The following is a 4870-nucleotide window of genomic DNA, read 5'->3' as shown; positions in this document are numbered from 1 at the left end:
GTTTCCCAGATTTTTGCATTTATAATTTTCGGATATCGTGTTTTCATACTCGATTTGATTTGGGGAGGGACATGAAAAAAATCGCTGAAGGGTTTGGGCGCATCGCTTCATTCCGAAGAGTGCGAGAAAAAATGAGGAAAAATTCATACTTCGTCTCATTCAGCGATTGATTTCGCAAGGGTATATTTCTGCTCGAGGGGAGGACAGCGAAAGCGATCTTTAGCATTTGACCACAATCGACGCTCTCGATTTGCTGTTCACCCATTCTGCAGGGGTTCTCAGGTAAAATCCTTTTGCCAATCTTGAGCACCGCCGTAAGCAATCGAGTAAATGTTTTGAAATTAAAAGAGGTCGTACTTTGTGACTTCTCCATTTTGATCTCACCAAGGTTGTCCTGCACATTTTGTTTGGTTGACAATTGGTATGTTCTTCGTCTCTTGTCGACAACGTCTGCGAAAGAAATGTGTGCTGTGTGAGGCAGAATGAATGAATGAAGCGGTAGTCATTGTTGTCGTTTCTCTTGATGACTAGATGACTAAATCAATCGCTACCAATGTGAAGTCTTAGGTTGTGGACCTCGTGTGGAATCGGTTTCTCTTGTATCCACTCTCATATTAGATTTTTCTTGTTCTGTGACTTCAATCGGCCATACTGATGATTGTTGTGCTTGGTAGTCTTGCTTTGCCATGGTGATATCTGATGGATATTTTCGCCAAAGCCGTTGGCGAGGGCAATTTGCGATTGTGCAAAGTTTGTGAGAGAAGAAAGTACTTAAATGTGATTGCCTTTTGATTGCAAGAGGAAAGAATTAGGTGCACTGTCAATATTCACGAGTTGATCTTCCATTAGATCTAAGGAAATATCAGAATAACATGTTTGATGATTGATCCTTGCTAGGGTGGAATTTCATTAATCTCTTAAACTGTGGCACTCTGCAGTCTACTTCCTTCAATTCTGTAACTGCTCTCGGTTTTTTGCTTGTTCGCAAGCTCGCTTTTGGGAATGAGGCTTGAGAATAACCTTGAAATGGTTCCGAAATGCGAAGCATAGTTATGCCACTGTTTTTAGTTTATCTTTTAAAGGAAATTTGTGGTAGTGTCCTTAGGGAAATCGATAAGACTCACTATTTATGCTTCAAATGTAAGCCGTCCTTCTTGAAACTAGTCTCCAAAAAGCAGTTTTCAACTTTTCGGCAATGGCACTTGCTAAGGAGACCCTTTCTTTGAAGTACCGAGTCCATTCTTTTATCTTTCCAACTAAACTCTCACGCATACCAGAAGGCCAAGTCATGCAAATAGAGTTTGTTGTTTGAACTATCTTCCATGAGATTAAGCTCATAGGGCTTTTCTTTCAGTAGATATGTCTATTTCTTACACTGCTTTATTTTTCAGGCTAGACAGAAATGGTGTGAATTTTGGCACTGAGGACACAATGCCAAATGAGGATCACAAAGAACTCACTGACCACCAGTTAGATCATCTGAACAGGTTGATGAAACGTGAAAGGGCGTTTCAATTGGTTTACGGAGTATTATTGTTTGTCTTCGGGTTATTTCCAATTCATATACATCAGCTGGTAAGCCGATCCCAGCGACCAAGCACGTCAGGGTTGCTGAAATTCAGTAACCCAAAGGTTATCAGTGACATTTCATTGTGGGAGATTCAAAAACATGACTTATATATCGTGAATTTGAAAGTTTTGAAATGGACAAGTTCATATTTTTGGGCTAAATGTTCACATTATGTATTGGATTGAGCAAGAAAACACCCTATTGCAGATAAATGTTCAATGGCCATTCCTATCGGAGGATATCGAGGTTCCCAGGTGAGAAATTTTTTCCCAACGAATTTCCCTGTATATTAATAAATGATGGGCTTTGAGTTGATGACAAAAAAATTGTATTGTGATGCGAGGTTTTGTCTTCATTTAGGGGCCTTATTATTGTGGTGTTGGGACTGATAAGTCATCCGACTAAGATATATCTGATGATCGCTACAAGGCTTGCTTATATGCTGGTATCAACATTAATAGCACCAATGGAGTGGTGATCTAGGCCAGGTAATACCTAACCTCCAGCTTGCTTGTTATTTCAAAAAGGAAAACAGAAAGAAAAAAAGAAGAAGCACAGAGCTATTGCTATTAACACTGGCTTCTATCTTGCAGTGAGAACACCAAGTCAGACGAAGCATGGGAATTGAAGCAGGAGATCATCTCTGGTGTTCAAGATACCTTCTTTAGGTGAAAATTCAATTACTTGCTCAAGAAAATAATGAAATTCCATTAACAGCAAACAAAATAAGTGCATACAGACATGTTCTGAGGTATTTAAGTACTTGATTGTTTATTTTTTTTATACAACAGAGAATAACCAAGCAAGCTTTACCAAAAAAAAAAAAAAAAAAACTGAGCAAGCTTGTGTTGTCCTCATGTAAAATCCAAAGCCAATAGAGGTAGCTGACGTCACTATCACCATTTACACATTATTATAACCCAAAATTGATAAAAGCATTCTCTTCCTTCTCAGGGTGACTACAACGGTGCAGGATGCCATACTAACTAACAGGTTCGCACCATAGAAATAACTTGGACTTGTTTAAGAATTTTTGTTCAGTGAAGGACCTTTAAGAGTGTGTTCTTTGACTTTTCTGCAATACAAAAAGCATGAGAGAAGAGGGAGGCTTTGAAGCGATAAAGAAGGCAATTCTGAATCTCTCACTTTGCCATGAGGAGCACATTAGCGCCTATGGAGAAGATTGATGGGAAAGCATGAAACAGTCAACACCGACACATTGTCTTCAGTAATGCTCAGAAGAAACAAACCAACTACTAGTCAAATTTAAAGATTGCCCTGCTAATGAACTCATATTTCATTGTGATGCCTGAATTACTTGTATTGTTATGCAGGGAGTTGCCAATTGTGGTTGATCAATCTGTGTGGGCCGTGACAATGAGAAGCAAGGAAAAGGTACCATAACAATGACCATACCAGTTCCCTTCTGTGCTCTATCTGAAAATCATTTGGAGATGCTCAACTTTATCAAATGATTCCAGAAACACTACCACGAAAAAATAATACATATAAGTATTATTTATCCTTTCTAGTCTCAGTCGATTCCATGATTGCAACTATGCACAAGGAATTTTGACTTTTTAACAATCATAAAGCATTCCCACAGTCTTGCTTCCTAAGCTGAAGTAAGGACTTTGGACATCTTGGTTCTTTTAGTGCGTCAAAAACTTTCTGAAATGCTTCACTATTTCTGAATCGATAAAACGTACAAGTTCACCTTCCTTGCTCAGTTAGTTAATGGCTTAAAATGATATACAGGTTACTTGGAAGACAGGTGTCCTGCCTCAAACAAGAACTTATACGCCGTGACCTCATTACTTGCTGAAACTACAATTGGGAGCCCCCCATCAAGGCTGAAGCTCTTGCTGCTGAGAAGCAAGCATTGAAGGCCTAAAATTCGAACTGCTGGCTAAGAACGGCCAACTGCCTTAATTAAATCAGTGGAGACCTCCAGGCTGAGATACTATTGAACTCCTTTTCATTCAGATTTAGGTCATTGACAGAAGATCCTCATGTAAATAAGGCTTCCCAGAGGGAGAGAAATTAGGTGTCCAAGCTTGGACGTGATCTCCATTACATTGGTTTCTTCCTGCATTTGCGAGTAGTTTCACCGTTATGGGCATTTGAGTTCACCTATTTGCCTTTAGTGTCACGGATGACTTCTTGTCTTTGCATTCTCAGTTACTTTGATATGTCAGCATAATTCATCCAAACTTTGAGTGTCCTCATAAGCTCAAGTCATTCAATTTGGCATGTCGACCTTTCTTTTGAATAAAAAGGCCGTTTGACTTCTCATTCACTAAACATGAGATTCATGAGTCAATTTCATCTCTTCCAATTTCTTATTAAGAGAACTTTGGGAAGAAGGTCGACCGAGTTTGTCCGTGCAATTTGGCAAGTTCATTTTATTTGCAAGGTGAAGAAATGTTTCTCATTTACATGGAAAGTGCAGTACAAACATTGAAATGCAATTTGGCAATGCCTACCATTTTTTGCTTCTACGAAACTAAAAGTTACTCTGGGCCTTTTTCTTTTCATCTCCTCACACCGATCCAAACTTCTTATTTGAAAATAGAACGAATATTAAAAAATGATACTAATGCTAATTTATAAATCACATATCTAGCAGATAGCAAAATAGCAAAATTCAAGAAGCAGGATAGGTGTTTCTCTAGACATACGGATGAGATTCGGCAGCAGAGGCACATCGTAGAGTGGTGGTCGTCGCAGTGGCTTAATTCAATGCACTCGAATGTAGTTCTTCGGATGGAATTGAGTTCGGCCCTGGTTAGGCTATGTGCTGGGCAGGGTTAAAGGGATCGCATCTAGACACGACCCCTTAACGCAGCGACACAACTGATATCGGCCTCCACCACGTCTCTTCCGATCTCTATCACCGCCCCGCCTCTCCCTCTCTTCCTCCCTCCTCCATACCCATCGATGAGATGACAACAATCGCGAGAGCCTTAGGCACCAAAACAGGTCTCTTACACTAAGGATGTCGGTGCTATATTTTGACCGAACAACTTAAATTCAAATGATCCATCCAAGTCCTTCCAGATCACCCAGCTTGAAATGATTCATTGTTCATGTCCACTGACCCTCAAGCATTCAAAATCAATGTTGCTCATCTGTTCCTGTACATGGAGATGACCATCAAATAGCAAGAACTGGCTTAGTTTCAACGCGACTATGTTCAAACGATAACAAGGAAGAGACAGAGTAGCTCATTGCAGATCAACCGCGGTTAATACAGAACTGGGACCGACTCCAAGCACTGGGTAACCCCACAAATTTATC

The 4870-nt window shown here is 39.9% G+C and overlaps 1 long non-coding RNA gene across 4 annotated transcripts; it reads left to right on the top strand.

The window, feature by feature from the left end:
* Window positions 1–3387, top strand: LOC104425476. 4 transcript variants are annotated; one of them, XR_005548059.1, is made up of 7 exons: window positions 1–282; window positions 1392–1824; window positions 1931–2058; window positions 2164–2238; window positions 2525–2798; window positions 2905–2965; window positions 3329–3387. It is a non-coding gene; the product is annotated as an uncharacterized LOC104425476 (long non-coding RNA). The 4 variants fall into 4 exon arrangements; XR_005548061.1 differs by lacking the exon at window positions 3329–3387 and having other exon boundaries at window positions 2525–2563; window positions 2661–2798; window positions 2905–3315; XR_005548060.1 differs by lacking the exon at window positions 3329–3387 and adding an exon at window positions 3109–3313.
* The last annotated feature ends 1483 nt before the right edge of the window (window positions 3388–4870 follow it).

This window comes from Eucalyptus grandis, chromosome 2, assembly GCF_016545825.1.
Source record: "Eucalyptus grandis isolate ANBG69807.140 chromosome 2, ASM1654582v1, whole genome shotgun sequence".
Lineage (NCBI taxonomy): Eukaryota > Viridiplantae > Streptophyta > Magnoliopsida > Myrtales > Myrtaceae > Eucalyptus > Eucalyptus grandis.
This window is presented reverse-complemented; position numbering and strand designations above follow the sequence as displayed.